Source organism: Callithrix jacchus, chromosome X, assembly GCF_049354715.1.
Source record: "Callithrix jacchus isolate 240 chromosome X, calJac240_pri, whole genome shotgun sequence".
Classification (NCBI taxonomy): domain Eukaryota; kingdom Metazoa; phylum Chordata; class Mammalia; order Primates; family Cebidae; genus Callithrix; species Callithrix jacchus.
Window position 1 is genome coordinate 26,397,552 of NC_133524.1, and position 17,715 is coordinate 26,415,266.

Below are 17,715 nucleotides of genomic sequence, written 5' to 3' on the forward strand. Positions count from 1 at the left end.
TTCAGCAAATGGTATTTTTTTTAGAAGTCCCATTATAACGTAATTCCAGAAAGGCTCTTCATGAGTCAGTTTAGAGAAATACTGTCAGAAAAAACTCACTTTGAATCTAAAGCAAAGCAAAAAATCTTTAGGTTGCTTTGCAGCATTGATCTACAAATTGTGTGTGTGTGTGTGTGTGTGTGTGTGTGTGTGTGTGTGTGTGTGAGAGAGAGAGAGAGAGAGAGAGAGAGAGAGAGAGACAGGGAGAGAACAAATAGTCGAATGCCAAAGTAATCATTATAGGATGTGCATTTATTTTTGCTAACATCAACGTACCTCCGTTTTTTTTTTTTTTTTAGTCTGCAAAACATTATTCCTGGTTGAGTTTACAGTGACGTATTTCCAACCACTGACTGTGATTTGGACTTTTTTTTCTTGTTCTTTATCTCTCCTTACACCCCCAAGTGGCAACATTTTGTTCTTGAATTTATCAATTTATCAGGCATTTGTTAAATTGACTATTTTCTAAATAACAGTAATACCAAAAATATGTGTAGAAGGCAATACTAATCAGAATGCATAGCTCAACCCAGAGTTCTACAGCTTTCTCAAATAGATTTGTACTTTTATTGAGGCTGATAAATTGTCAATTGTAAAATTTTTCAAAAATGAATTATCAATGAATTAACAAGGGAGAAACTATGGCATGTCAACGAAAATGTTTTTCCCAGTGGGTTTCATTAGTAGATAGACATTACATTCCAGTAATTTAGGCTCTAAGGGAACTATAGGAACTCATTAAAGGACAACATAGTCTACTTGGAATCAAGTCATTAGTCCCTGGTTCTGATAAAACTATTGGTACCATGGACAAAAAGAACTAAAGAAAAATTAAACATAATTTTTAATTGATTTGTTTTATAGAGGTATCATATTAAGGACTTGAGATTTTCTAGTTTAGAGAGGAAGTTATTTAAAAACACAGCATGATTTTCTATGGGTCCCTGCTGTAGAAAGGTTTGTGAGGTTTCTGAGAAAAGTTAGCTCATCTGATATATTGGCTCCTATAAGAATCTTGGTTTTTTGCATGCAATTAGATTTTATACACTGAATTCTGTTGTTTTGTTTTTCTTCAAATTTTATTTTAGATTTGGGGGTACATGTTCAGGTTTGTTTTCTGGGTATATTATGTGGTACTGAGGTTTGGGGTACAAATGATTCTATCAGCCAGGTATTGAGCATAGTACCCGATAGCTAGTTTTTCAACACTTTCTCCCCTCATTCCCTCCCCCACCTAGTTGTCCCCAGTTTCCATTGTTGCCATTTTTATGTCCATGAGTACCCAATGTTTAATTGCCACCTATAAGTAAGGATATGCAGTATTTGGTTTTCTATCACTGTATTAATTTACTTGAAGTAATGGCCTCCAGCTCCATCCATGTTGCTGCAAAGAACATGATTTCATTTTTTATGGCTGCATAGTAGCCCATGGTGTGTGTGTACGACATTTTCCTTATCCAGTTAACTGTTCATGGGCATCTAGATTGATTGCATATCTTTGCTATTGTGAATGGTGCTGTAATGAATATGCAATTGCATGTGTCTTTTTGGTACAATGTATTCTTTTGGATATATATCCAGTAATGGGATTGTTGGGTCAAATGGTGGCTCTGTTTTAAAGAACTCTGTTATTGATGAGAAAATTAAATTAGTAGGTAAGAACTCAAGGGAAAAATCAGTCCCATGATAATTGCATTTACAAATTTGCATAAATTTGTCCATATATAAAGTTGGTTGATATGTGATTATAGGACTCTAGGTCTGGGGTCTTCAATCAAAAAGAAAAAATACAGCAAATGAAATAAAAACCCAACACAACAACAATAAAAAATTCAAGTTTAAAATGTTGATATGTTCAGTAACATTGGTTTGACCATATACCCTAATTTATGACTGTTAATAATTTTTTGTGTTCCTTTTTAATATAAAAAATATTCTTGTTTGCTTAAATGTTCTCCAAGTTCATCTACGTTGTGGCAAATGGCAGGATCTCCATTTTTAAGGCTGAATAATGCTGTATTTGATACATACATATGCCACAGTTTTATTCATTCATCTGTCAACGGACACATAGGCCATTTCCAGATCTTTGCTATTGTGAAAAATAATGCTGCAATGAACATAGAAGTGCAGATAACTTTTTGAAGTGGTGATTTAATTTTCTGTGTGTGTGTACCCAGAAGAGGAACTGCTGGGTCATATGATAGTTTAAAAAAATTTTTTTTGAACAGCAGTTGTCAGGTTGAATAGCAGATTAACACATAACACAAATGTACTGGTTTTCTATAGTTACCATAACACATTACTGCCTATTTTCTGGCTTAAAATAGTTCTGTTTTTAATTTCATTCAGAATCTCCATACTGTTTTCCATAATGGCTGCACCAGTCTACATTTCCACCAACAATGTACAAGAGTTTCCTTTTTGCCACACCCTTGCCAACATTTGTTATCAACCTTTCTTAAAAAAGGCAAATATACAGAGACAGAGAATAAAACAGTGGGTATCACGGGTGGAGACAAGGGGAGGAAATGAGGGGATGTAGGTCAGAGGATGCAAATTGAGGAACAAATACGTAGGATGAACAAATCTAGAGATCTAATGTACAACAACATGAGGACTATAGTTAATACAAATGTGCTGCATTGGGAATTTCTGCTAAATGAGTAGATTTTAGCTGCTCTTGCCACATCAAAAAACATTATTCTCAGCAAACTCACACAACAGAAAACCAAACACTGCATGTTCTCACTTATAAGTGCATGTTGAACAATGAGAATGCATGGACACCAGGAGGGGAACATCACATACCGGGGCCTGTTGGGAGCTGGGGAGACTAGGATAGAGATAGGAGGGGGTGGGGGGATTGGGGAGCGATAACATTAGGAAAAATACCTAATGTAGATGACAGGGGGATGGATGCAGCAAACCACCATGGCATGTGTATACCTATGTAACAATCCTATCCAATCTGTACGTGTACCCCAGAACTTATAATAAAAAAATTGGTAACTGTGTGAAATGTTGGATATATTAACTTGCTTCACCACAGTAACCATTTTACTATCTGTATCTATCCCATAACATCATGTTGTATACCTTAATTATACACAATAAAATTAATTTTAAAATGTTCCTGTTTGAATGAAAAAGGATATAGTTACAAATTGGAATATAAGTGAACCCTATGTTTGAACATACTAAGCTCATTTCCCACTCATTTCTTAAGGTAATTCAGTTCACCATAACAGATTCTTTTATCTTTGTTTCACAAAGGTGAACTATCTTTCCCAGCTACTCAGGAAGCTAAGGTGGGAGGATCACTTGAGCCTAGGAGTTCAAGACCAGACTAGGTAACATAACGAACCTCAACTCTAAACAACAAAAAAGGTAAGCCATTTTTAATTTTTTAAATGATATTTGAGATCATTTTATACAATCCTATCATTTAAATGACTTCAATTATTTAAATGGGCTCTATGTAATATGAGTGTTATTTGCTTTTTGATATATCATTTCTTCTGTCTTTGCAAGGATTTATACAGTTTTCTTATGTTGTAAAGATAGTAACTATCAAATTGTTGTGGAATCGATTTTGAAAAATTGATCGTTTAAAAGCTTATGTAGGAAAATTATATTTAAGATTCCTGATACTACCTTCTGCTGAGTTGTATTCAAATATATAGTTCTTAATTTGTTGCAAATCTCGTATCATTGTATCCTTTGAAAATGTAATAAAAACTAAGATTTGCTTCTGAGAAAAAAATGCCCTCATAAAAATTTTCAAAAATTTTAGTGCGTTCAAGGACTTCCTGATGTCCCTCAAAGCATTTAAGTTTAAGATGTCCCACCCTAGACTATGAGACTTTTGGGGGCACAAATTATGGTTTTTCCTTCCTCCCTACCCTTCTCTGAGTCTTTAGTATGTAGCAAGTATTGTACTCTTTATTAGTTGAATGACAGAATAAAAAGATGCTTCATTTATCAGTATGGCTGAGGTCTGAGTTGGATATGACTTTTCAATTATTTTCTTTCTTTGTGTTTTTCCTCTTTTTCATTTTCAGCATTGGCATATTATTTGTTAGAAAATGTTTTCCATTCTATAAACTTTGTAACAGATCAAATAGCAGAAGTGTTAAATCCAGCATTTACAATCTATGTGTCCTGGGCCCATTCACTTAGCCTCTTTTGAGCCTCAGTTTCTGCATTTTCATGGGGTGTTGGGAGTCTCTTTGGCTCTATAGAGTGATCACCTATAAACCTCCTCAACTACCTGCCCACAGAAAATAAATTTTCCCATCAAACCATGTTTTGTGCTGATGAAATTGAGTATTCTTTCATTTGTTATTTGGTCTAATAGGGAGATACATAGAATAACAAAGAATTACTCATTTATATAAAATCTTCTCATGTTTCCTGATAGGCAGGGTTGGTGTGCATTAAGAAAAGCAATACTCTTATCCCATTTGAAACCAATACATTTTTCCCACTGACCATGCACTATTGTCTAAAATTCACATAGTTCCAAATCCTACTTTCTTCTTTAGATTGGGAAATAACTTGAATTTTTAAGACAGTTATCAAACAGGGGATAGGGAATAGACTAAAGATTTTAATGATGAAGAGAGAGTCAGATGGGATCCAGAACGCATAGTGTACCTCAGAGAAAATAACACAATGAGCACAAGGAAAACACTGGTCAGAGGACAGCGAATGCTATGGATTTTGAAAGTTAGGCATAAAATTGTTGGAGTATCTATAGAAAGAGATGAAAGAGAAATATTCCCAAGTTATAATGGTACTTTCTGGCCATTTAGCCTACTCCTGTCATTTTAAAAGTAAATGAGCCTCAAATTATATATATGAGCTGAATAAGACCCTTAGACGCAGTAGAAAAAGAAGTATATTATATTGCTAAATTGATTTCATCTTAGCCGAGTCATCCCAATATGGCACTACTATCTCTGAGTGGAGCACAAATATTGGTACAGTGCACTGGGAGCAATAAGGACAGTGGATGAGAGATCTGAGCCTCAGTTTTCTCATTTCTTAAGTGTCATTGTACCTACTTTGACATTATTTCTGCATTAGATATTTTGCAATAGTAGATAGTTCAGGACTGGCACATAATTACCTTAAATGTGAAATATATTGCTTTTAAATAATTCAAGTTCTAATTTTGACTCAAAGGCTTGAATCTATGTAAATTATCTTGTTTTCTTTTTAACTTGTTTATGTTACAGTAGGTCTCAATTCTGGCATGCATCGGAGTCATATTATGGGCTCTTGAAAAATGTAGATATCCAGGATCATTTTTCACCTATTCTTTGAAAGTCCCCTAAATGATTCTAATTATGTTCTTGTGAATTATTCTAGGTTTTATGCATATTGTATTTTTATTCTATCTCTTTGGTTTTCTAGTCTGTCCAACAGCCAGGTAGAAATGAGAATGAAGTTCACAATTCAGAAATAGCTTCACAGTCACCTCTATTTACTACCAGTGTGTAATATGTGATCATGTCTCCTATTTCATTTGTTAGTGCTTTTACGACTTCAGACTCCATGGGTGATAAAGAGCTCACTTTGTCATCCTTTTCTGCTCCTAATGGTGATGTTGAGCTATGAGAAGTATTCATATTCAAACGTAATTAGCTTTCTCCAGAAACCTATAGATATATTCAACTTAATAGAAGCATTTCATATCTGCTTGCTCATGCAATTTCTTTCTCCATCTGACACATCAAGAGAATATTCTTTTATTTAACTTTTATTTTAGGTTCAGAAGTACATGTACGGGTTTGTTATATAGGTAAATTGCATGTCACAAGGATTTGGTGTACAGATTATTTCATCATCCCGGTAATAAGCATAGTAACCAAAGGATAGTTTTTTGATCTTCACCCTCCTCTCACCCACCACCCTCAAGTAGGCCCCGGTGTCTGCTTTTTCCTTCTTTGTGTCCATATGTACTTGATGTTTAGCCTCACTTAAGAGTGAGAACATGTGCTGTTTCATTTTCTGTTCCTGTGTTAGTCTGCATAGGATAATGACCTTTAGCTCCATCCGTGTTGCTGCAAAGAACATGCCCTCATTCTGTTTTGTGGCTGTATAGTTTCCATGGTGTATGTGTACCAGATTTTAAAAAATCCAGTATACCATTGATGGGCATTTAGGTTTTTTTGCTATTCTGAATAGTGCTAGAATGAACATATGTGTGCAGATGTCTTTATGGTAGAATTATGTATATTCCTTTGGGTATATACCCAGTAATGGGATTGCTGGGTTGAATGGTAATGCCATGTTAAATTCTTTCAGAGTTTGGCAAACTACTTTCCACAGCAGCTGAACTTATCTACATTTCCACCAGTGGTGTATAAGCATTCTCTTTTCTCTGTAACCTTGACAGCATCTGTTATTTTTTGATTTTTTAGTAATAGCCATTCTGACTGGTGTGAGAAGGTATTTCATTGTGGTTTTGGTCTGCATTTCTCTAATGATTAGTGATATTAAGCATTTTTCATATGCTGTTGGCAACATGTATTTCTTCTTTTGAAAAATATCTGTTCATGTCATTTGCCCACTTTTTAGTGGGGTTGTTTGTTTTTTGCTTGCAAATGTGTTTAATTTCTTTGCAGATTCTGGATATTAGACCTTTGTTGGGTGCATAGCTTGTAAATATTTTCTCCCATTCTGTAGGTTGCCTGTTTAGGAATAAAAGTACTTTTCAAAAGAAGACATGTATTATGCCAACAAACATGAAAAAATGCTCATCATCACTGGTCATTAGAGAAATGCAAATCAAAACCACATTGAGATACCACCTCACACCAGTTAGAATGGCTATCATTAAAAAAATCTGTAGACAACAGATGCTAGAGAGGATGTGGAGAAGTATGAACACTTTTATACTGCTGGTGTGAGTGTAAATTAGTTCAACCATTGTGGAAGACAGTGTGGCACTTCCTCAAGAACCTAGAAATAGAAATTCCATTTGACCCAGCAATCCCATTACTGGGTATATACCCAAAGGATTATAAATCAGTCTATTTTAAATATACATGCACATGTATGTTCATAGTGGCAGTGTTTACAATAGCAAAGACCTGGAACCAACCCAAATGCCCGTAGACAGTAGACTGGACAAGGAAAATCTGGTGCATATATACCATGGAATGCTATGCAGCCATAATAAAAGATGAGTTCATGTTGTTTGCAGGGACATGGATTAATCTGGAAACCACAATTCTCAGCAAACTGACACAAGAACGGAAAATAAAACACTGCATGTTCTCACAGGTGGGTGTTGAACAATGAGAACAATGGACACAGGAGGGGAATATCACACACAGGGGTCTGTTGGGGGGGCAAGGAAGGGACAGCATCGGGGGTGGGGAGGTCAGGGAGGGATAACATGGGGAGAAATTCCAGATGTAGGTGACGGGGGGATGGAGGCAGCAAACCACATTGCCGTGTGTGTACCTATGCAACAATCCTGTGTGATCTGCACATGTACCCCAGAACCTAAAGTACAATAAAAAAGTTTACATACAGAAATTTTGTGCGTATACTTTTTATTTTTCATTTTTTGTGATTTTCATTTGCATTTATCTGATGAATACTATTGCTGAGCACCATCTCATATACTTGTTGGTAATTTGTAAGTCTTGTACGTGGGTTCAGGCCTAGAGCCTTGGTCTATAGAGGTTAACTGGCATTGGGGTAGCCATGACACCAGGGTCTGTGGGGATTGTGTATGTGCGTACTTCTATGAGAGTCAACAAATGCATAGAGTTCTATGACAACCATTAAGATTAGGATACAGAACAGTTCCTTGAACACCCAAAAGTCCCTTGTGCTGCCCACTTGTAATCAAACCCTCCTTCACCTCCTAATACAGTGATTCCCTAACCTTTTAGGCACCAGGAACTGGTTTCATGGAAGATGGTTTTTCCACAGACCAAGGTTGGGAGGATGGTTTCAGGATGATTCGAGTATATTGCATTTATTGTGTACTTAATTTCTATTATTATTACATTGTAATATATAATGAAATAATTATACAACTCACCATAATGTAGAATCTGTGGGATCCCTGAGGTGGTGGTGATTGTTTTTTTCCTTGCAACTAGTCAGTTCCATCTGGGGGCAATGAGAGACAGTAACACTCAAAGTGTGTTGCTTATGTCAAGTCTACTCTGTAATTTTATTTTGGTTTTGAACCCTGCTTCACAAAGATAGGAAGTTGGAAATGGAAGCAGGGTTTCAGTGCTTTTGTGACAATCTCAGGATGTTCTGCTTAACAATCTAGAATGTATGGGAATTAGAAGTTGTCTCAAACGTATTTTTAGTGGCACTGTCATTTGGGATCTCAAGCAGTTGCTTCTCTTCTAGTGTGGACAGAGTCAATTCACCTGGCCTATTCACAAATGGGTATCAGATCCATTCCTTCCCAGTTTGGGGGTCTTTGTGATTGGGAAATAATGCTCAAACTCTTTTGAAAGCTGAGATAGGTAATCATGCACCAACTGGAAAAAAGAAGGCCATGGTCAGTCTCTTTCAAAATCTCTGCTAATGTTTGAAACATGTCAAAAATTCCAGTGTTCACTCATTGCCCTCATAATTTCAGTTTGGCTGTTGAATGCCCCCACTTTATCTGCTGACTGTAACATAGCTGTCATTCCCCTTTGAAGTGACAGATTGAGTTCATTGAGCAGGTTGAATATGTCCCACAAGTAAATGAGTTTTGTGACCCATTCTGTGTCACTGAAATGTGCTGCCAGTGGTGACTGTTTTTCTAAAAGAAATCTCTGGAGCAGCTCTCGTAACTCAAATTCTGGCCAGCGATCTACCTTTAGAAAGCCATCTCACTTCTGTGTATAAGAGAAGATATGTGTGCTCTACGTCCATCTGCTCACAGAGATGTGGAAACAGATTATTAGTAAGGGCATGTACTTTAAAGTAGTTGATAATTGTAATCATATCCTGTATAATGTTGTTAAGTTCAGGTAACAGTTTTCAGCTAGCCAGCATTTATTTATGGATGACACAATATGTAGACTCACATTCAGAAGCAACCACTTTGACTTGAGTGGTGAAACCTGAAAGCCATCCAGTCATAGCAGCTGCTCCGTCTGTGCATATACCAATACAAAATGACCAATTCAATTCTTCTGATATGTAATCAAAGACTTGAGTAGTTCTACAGCTGTATTGTTGGTTGGCAACAAAAGTACACATAACATATCTTCATCCACATCCTCCTGAAAAGTTTATTGCATAAAAACAAGCATTGCTATCTTCTTGTCAACATTGGTACACAGCCTGGATTGTGTACCATGGTGACTCGTTAATCATTTCTAACAATTGTGCCTCAATATCCTCTGTTATTTCATCGGTTCATCTAGTTATGGTGCTAGCCGAAAGAGGAACAAGTGCCATCTTTTGAGCTGCAGCCTCTCCAAGAAGGTCATGACAAATGTCCTTAGCAGCAGGCAGGATCAACTCTTCACCAATAGTAAAGGCATGCTTAGCTTTGGCAATGTGATTAGCCACTAAAAATGATGCTGTCAGTGCAGACACGTTTGAGAAAGTGATGGTCTTCAATAATTGTTTCTGTTCTTTGGGCTCACATTTTGTTATTTTGAAAAACCACAGAGGCTTGTCTTTTAATTCAGGGTGCTTGGTCTCCATGTGGCGAAGCAGGTTTTTTATTTCTTTTTCTTTCTTTCTTCCCTCTTTCTTTCTTTCTTTCTTTCTTTCTTTCTTTCTTTCTTTCTTTCTTTCTTTCTTTCTTTCTTTCTCTTTCTTTCTTTCTTTCTTTCTTTCTTTCTTTCTTTCTTTCTTTCTTTCTTTCTCTCTCTCTCTCTCTCTCTCTCTCTCTCTCTCTCTCTCTCTCTCTCTCTCTTTCTTTCTTTCTTTCTTTCTTTCTTTCTTTCTTTCTTTCTTTCTTTCCTTTTCTTTTTGACAGAGTCTCACTCTGTTGCCAGGGCTGGAGTGCAGTGGCACAATCTCAGCTCACTACAACCTCCACCTCCTGAGTTCAAGCAATTCTGGGTCTCAGCATCCCAAATAGCTAGGATTACAGGCATGCACCACCATGCCCGGTTAATTTTTGTATTTTTAGTAGGGACAAGGTTTCTCCATGTTGGCCAGGCTGGTCTCAAACTCCTTATCTCAGGTGATCCTGTTGCCTTGGCCTCCCAATGTGCTGGGATTACAGGTGTGAGCCACCACGCCCTACCCAGTGAAGTGGTTTTGAAGGTTTGATGGCTTCCTGGGATACCCAGTTGCCACATATTATATAAAGCAAGGTTGGAGAATGTGAATCACCTGTTGCAATGAATCCATAATTCAAGTAGCCCTCTTGGTATTTTCTTTTAAATGCAGCTTTCCTTGTCTTGGCAGTCTTAGTCTTCTGCTGTCTCATAATTTGGGTCTTTCCCCTTTTAAAAGAAGCTCTCAAGTGACATTTGGTTTTACTCATTTTGGCTAGAGTTAGCTTGAGGGCTTACGAAAGCTGTCACTGAGACAAGAAGAGCACAATCCAGGAAAGAGGTGCAGATGGAAGTGGTAAATACAATAATAGGTGGGCCACACATGGATTAAAATAAGTATTGGATTCTGACTTAGAGCCTGTCACCAGACTCAGCTGTATAATTGAAGTACATCAACTCACTTGCCACTATAAAGCCTGCCACCAGATACAGCTTAATTGTCACTTGCTACTCATTGATAGGGTCTTGATATAAATCTGCAAGCAAGTGATTTATTATGGTATCTGTGCAGTCAAACCTCTCTGCTAATATTAATCTGCAGTTACAGCCACTCCCCAGTGCTAGAATCACCACCTCAGCTCCACCTCAGATCATTAGGCATTAGATTCTCATGAGGCGCATGCAGCCTAGATGATGTGCAGTTCACAATAGGGTTCATGCTCCTATGAGAATCTAATGCTGCCATTGATGAGACAAGAGGCAGAGCTCAGGCAGTAATGTGAATGATGGGGAACAGAGGTGAATACAGATGAAGCTTCAATCGATCGCATGCAGCTTATCTGTACCACCTGGTTCCTAACAGGTCGCAGACTGGTACCAGTCTGTGGCCTGGGGGTTGGGGACCCTTTCCTAACCCTTAGAAACTGATGTTATCAGTCTCCATATCTTTGCCTTTAGAATGCCATATAAATGGATTAATATTGAATGTAATCTTTTTAGTCTGTTTTTTACACTTAGCATAATGCATTTTAGATTTATCTATATTTTTTGTGAATCAATAATGTGCCCCTTCTTTTGCTTAGTCATATTTCATTGTAAAAATATACCAAAATTTATTTTTCCATTAATCTTTTTCATTCATCAGATGAATGACACTGGATTTTTATGGTTTTTGGGAGATTATAAAATCATGCTACAATAAATATTTATGTACAGGTTTTTATGTGAACATAAGTTTTAGATTCTGTAGAGTAAATACATAGGAGTTTGGCCATATGGTAGGTATGTGTTTAACATTTTAAGAAATTGCCATACTGTTTTCCAGAGTGGCTGTACCATTTTACATTTCCACAAAATATGAGGAATCCAGTTGCACCTTATATTCCCCTGTCCTTTATATTGTCAGGCTTTTTGTTTGTTTATGTTAGCCATTCTAATAGGTGTATAGTTGTATCTTGTGATTTTAACTTGTGCCTCCTAATGACTATTAATGTTAAGTATCTTTTCATATGCTTATTTACATTTCATTTATCTTCTTTGGTGAATTTTCTGTTCAAAAATTTGTCCACTAAAAATAATTGGTTTATTTAATTATTGTTGAATTTTGAGGACTCTTTATATATTTTATGTTTTTCATTGGATAAGTGATATGCACATATTTTATCCCAGTCTGTACATTGTCAACTTACTCTTTTATTGTGATCTTTAATAGAACAAAACAATGAGTAGAAGGATGGCTACCAGATGCTGGGGATTGGGCAGGGGGATTGGGCAGAGGGATGGGGAAAGGATAGATGTTGATCAAAGAATATAAAGTTTCAGTTAGACTGGAGGAATACATTTTAGTGATCTATTACATTATGTGGTGACCACAGTTAATAATAATGTGTTGTGTATTTCAAAATTGCTGAAAGAATAGATTTTTAAAATTTTCACCACAAAATAAGTTGATAACATGATTGATATGTTAATTAGCTTGACTGAATCTTCCTACAATGTATATATAGATTAAAATACAAAATCATACCCCATAAAAGTATACATATGTAATATTTTTAAATTAAAAACAAAATGTTAAAAGCATTTTAAAAAAAATTTTGGAAAGGTCCAATTCATTCGTTTTTCTTTTATGGCTTTGAACTCTTTGCCTAACTCAAGATCATAAAGCTATTCTCATTTGTTTTCTACTAAAAATTTGGTTAATTTTAAAACTCTTATTTTTGTGTATGATATATGTTGAGCTAATTTTGTTCAAGGTTTGAGTTATAGGTCAAAATTCTTTTTCTTGGAAGTGAGATATCCAGTTGTTCAGCAACATTTCTTTTTAAAAAATTTCTTTTTAAATTATTTTAAATTGGTATGGATATACAATAGTTGAGCATATTTATGGAGAATGTGATTTTTTGATACAAACATATAATGTATAATGACCAAATATGGGATTAATAACCCATGTTAGAATTATTATGTATTAGAATATACAAGGAACTCAAAAACAATAAAACAATCTGATTTAAAGATGGGCAAAAGATCTGAATAGACATTTCTCAAAAGATGACATACAAATGATTAACAGGTATATGAAATAATGCTCAACATCACTAATTATCAGGGAAACCAGGTCATTTGTCCATTAAAGTGTTCCACATTCTGCTTGGGGCTGATTTGTTCCCTAATGGTGTCATTAAAATTGTTTTTATATCTCTTATATCTTTTTCTTGTGAAAAGGTGATTAGATCTTGATTGCATTTTGCTTTACACTTTGGGTAGGCATCTTTGCAGGCTATTTTCTTGGTTAGTGAGAGTTTTTAGCTTTACCCAACCATTTTAAAGCTCCCCATTGATCTTTTCTTCTATTGGCATCAGCAGTCATTGATGCTGTTTGTGGGTAACCCTCCTTCTGGGCACCGAGAAAGGAGAGTTACGCAGACCCCCAGCACAATTAGTGCCTGAAGAATATCTTATTGTTCATTTATTTCCATATATATATATATATATATATATACACACACACACACACACACACACACACACACACACACACACATAAAATCTCCCTCATAGATAATCATATCTTAGTTTGTGGTTGGAGGAATCTCTAGAGCAGACATGCTGCAGAGCATGAACTAGGGAAAAACAGCCACACCAAGACAAGAATCAATGACCCAGGCAGTAGTCTCCCTGCCTGAGAGGGCATGCGCTACATGGCAGATCTGCCCAGGTGGCAGCATTCAGTATCATAAAGATACCTGCTGTATGGCAGGCTTGGAGCAAGAGTCACTCCTCCTGAAAGGGAGTTGTAGTATCTTGTGTCCAGTTCTTGTGGAAAGCTGGCCTCAGTCTAGGAATCCTGCATACATCCAAGGGCTTAAAACCCCTCCAGTATCGTGCCTAGGTGGCTGTACACCCTGTTAGCTCTCTTGCTACTGTGCTGACTCGAAACATCCTCCTATAGAAATCCTTAGTAGCAGCCTGCAGGTGGCTCTATACCTTGTCAGCTCTGTTGCTATTATGCTGACTCAAAGCATCCTCCTATAGAAATTCTTAGAAGTAGCCTGCCCTTAGGTAAGAGATGTTGCACACTGCACCTTCCTTACTGTACAATGCCCACCTCCTTAAGGGTGGACCCCTTGCTGCACACTGACCACCTCTTTGTCTTGGTGACCTAATGGGGGTGGACCCTTTGCTTATCATGCATGTGATTGTCTTGACCCTATCACTGTCCTTAAGATGACTTTACTCACTGCCCTTCCCCCCCGACTTGTACCTAATAAATACAGATGTTCCTGGATGCTCGGGGCCTCACCTGTCTCCACTTGCAAGTGGCTTTGCCCCCCCAGCCCAACTGCTTTTACCCAGTCCTTTGGTGTCTTGTCTCATTTGTCAGATCCAGTGCCTCAGCACATCGATAGGAGATACCCCACGATCCTAGTAGGGCTGGACCCTACACTGTTTCTTTAGATTCATTATTTTATTAAGGATTGCACAATGGTGATACTATGATTTTAGGATTTGTTTTGCATTAACTAGCCAGAAGTCCTTATATACAGAAAGACTTTCCTTAATAAACTTTTTAGTAACTCCAAGATATATTTAGCCTAGGAAAGGCAGGACACACATTTGAATTTTTATTTATCATTTTTCAGAGTAATCAGTTAATACCCTGGAAACTTCTAATTGAGACCAATTACTGTTTTCATTCATTCATTCATTCATTCAGTCAGTCATTTGAGACAAAGTCTTGCTTTGTCACCCAGGCTGCAGTGCAGTGGTGTGATCTCGGCTCACTGCAACCTCCACCTCCAGGGTTCAAGCTATTCTCCTGCCTCAGCCTTCTGAGTTAGCTGGGATTACAGGTGCCCACCACCATGCCTGGCTAATTTTTTTTTTTTTTTGTATTTTTAGTAAAGACAGGGTTTCACCATGTAGGCCAGGCTGGTCTCGAACTGCTGACCTCAAGTGATCTGCCCACCTCGCCTCCCTGAGCCACCATGCCCAGCTTTGATTATATTTTTTATCATTATGAATTTATGGATTTGTATAAACTTGATATATTTATTATACTTGATATACTCATTACTCTTACTGATGCTCAAATTGTCTTGTCTTAGTTCATTGGCAGTTCTTTCACCTTGACATTAACTCATTAGTCTTTAATAGCTTTCTTGATTTCTGGCACAGTAATGTCCTAAGCTCATCTTGTACATTTCTTGTCACATTCCTGAATTCAGCCATTTCTTCAAGGAATCCTTGAAATCTTTTAATGGAAGATAGAATTTGGAGGCCACAATTTGGGAGCTATGGCAAAATACATAGATTTTGAATGTTAAGTGGTTTGTGGTTTTTAGACTTATAACCTAAATCACCATAAAATCCTTAAAGTTTATAATCATAATCTTCTCATAATATATTGTTCAGACCTAATTAAAAAGACAGACCTCTGGGTAGGAATTTACCAGCTCCAAGTTCTAAAATGGCTGTCCCAAAATCCTAAAATCCTATGACAATTAGTCTACCTGTGGTTGGAAGGGGTTAGAGCGCTCTGGGGAGCAAATTCACTGAAGGAGTGATTTGAGAAAACAACTCACTACAAGGTACATACAAGATGACCTTGTCAATAGGGCTCAAATATCCTTATATTATAAGGAGGAACACTTTTAATCATATATCAATGTTTGGTTTTGTGTCAAATCACCAATTTCCCTTTCAGTGGTGTCACATTTACTTTCCTTTCATATTTGCTCACTGGAAATTGGGAGGAAAAAAATGCTCCAGAATTAAATCTGCTATGAGTATATAAATCTTTTATTAAGCTAGACAACACTGTGTATGCACAGATTTTAAACTGACAATTTTTGTATTGAACTAGCTAGACATCTCAATTTCATTACCTTGAATAAAGTTATGCTCCACTTTGCATAAATGTGTTTATTCTCATATTTGCATTTGGAAATGACCTTTCACTCAGTCCTGATGCCAGCTGTAATGCAGAAAGCAGTATATAATTTAGAAAATCTGTGACAATATTCAGGCAGATACTGTATATTGCCTCTGTCTCTCTACTTTCTCATTTCAAGAAAGGAGAAAGGTCAAAGATTGCTGCATTCTGCAATTTAAAATTCAAATGAGGAACATTTTCTTGTTCTATGAACCCAATTATTATCCATGATTGGTATGTCCTTTGCCTACTTGATTTTGTCTTATGTTTTTTAAAAAAATTTGTGCAGAACATTAGAATAAAAAATGTATTTGAGAAGGTTTCCCAGTATTAGACTTCCTTTATCTACAACTATATTATGTCTATATCTATACCTAGCTAGCTGGACTAGTAAGAACTTGGTAAGCTTTACAGTGTCTTTCTTTTTCATTATTGACTAGCACTTATCAACCTACATCCTAGGGTACTAATATTTCTTCTAAATCATTTATAGGTGTTATACAAAATAACTATTTATAATCATCTGAATGCTGACACATATATGTACTTGATTTGAACTGAACCCATAATGTAAAAAATATTTACCTTAATAAAGACCTGTATAGTACACTCTCCATCCAATCCTCCATTATAAACTTTGATCCCTGGCCTATGTCTCCTGTAACTTTACTAGGTTTTTATGCGGATGATGACATCGACCAAGTAGTTGTGTAGGAAGAACAGAGCATATGGATTTATTGCACAGCATGGTGTCAGAGGCCTTTATAAATATTTTGGCTGTACATTTATTCCAACCAAGTAAAATAAACTGTATTTAAGGCTTTAAAAACAGTTCCATTGACTTAGCCTTCATACTGCATGGCAATCCATTGTGTATCACTGGGGCACACCATTCCCCTTGTCTTTGCATTTTATTTATGAATTTTACATGAAATCATTACCATTTTTGTATTCAGTTCTTCTGCAGTGGCGGAAACAGGAATCTAAACAGGCTGTTACATCTCAAAGATACATTCATTAGGCCTGAATTATGAGTTCAGCACATCCTGAAAATAGGAACTGCTCAGAACCTCCTCACAGCTGTCGTTTTGCATCTCTCTTACAACTGCCATCGCCCTGCACAAAATGACGACTCAATTCTACACCCACCAGATGTTTTTGCCCCCTTTTTATGGTGTCAGCTTTGAATACAGAAATCTTGGGTTTTATCAAAACTAAAATAGTCTGCTTTTAAGGAAGATGAAGGAAAGAAAAGACAAGTTTGTTGACGTTAGTATAAAGGTGCTAGAAAAGTCTGTCTACTGGCTTTAATCATCCTTCATAAGGTAGAAAAACAGGAATATTTTATATTTTGTAAAATTGATTTAAGAGATTAGTATTTTTTAAAGATGGTGGCTTATACCTATAAAATATTACTTGTTTTCATTCTAAATGGAAGGTGATAAATACCACCACTAATCTTTTTTGGAATCAATTAATATGTATTAATTTTATTATAATAGCAATATACTCATTGTACAGTCATACAATTTAATGAGAATCTTATTTAATAGAGATACCTCTTGGAAGATACCAATTATGTACCAGTTTAGGTCATCTATATTGCATAAGCTTTACCAAATCTTTTATATGGAAAAATGTGCTAAAGGAAAAAAAGGGAATAAAGGAGTTCAACGTTCTATAAAAACAAGAAAGTATGCAAAAATAGTAAGGAAATTAAAATCTAACCCTCATGGTTCCTCATTCATCCTTGTTCATTCATCTTAATATAATTAACACATATTCAGTTAATGTTTATCATTTGTCAGACACTCTGGTAGATACTGGAGATAATTATATTACGATGTGATGAGAGCTAGGATAGAGGAATGAAAATGAGCCTTTATCATGTGTCTGATGTATTCCAAGTGCTTGTATGTATCCTGTTTTATTTAATCCTTACAGAAATTTATATCTAAAGGATGAATTTATATCCTAAGGCTACAAATGTGGATATTAGCTTGAAGAAGAGTAGCCACTCTTTTC

General features: G+C 36.3%; 1 long non-coding RNA gene across 1 annotated transcript in view; it reads left to right on the plus strand.

Moving 5' to 3' along the window:
• Positions 1-3,313: 3,313 nt before the first annotated feature.
• LOC144581216 (uncharacterized) overlaps positions 3,314-17,715 on the plus strand; it is a 229,321-nt gene continuing 214,919 nt past the window's right edge. The window contains exon 1 of the long non-coding RNA XR_013531791.1: positions 3,314-3,429. This is a non-coding gene — a long non-coding RNA (uncharacterized LOC144581216). The remainder of the gene's footprint in view (positions 3,430-17,715) is intronic.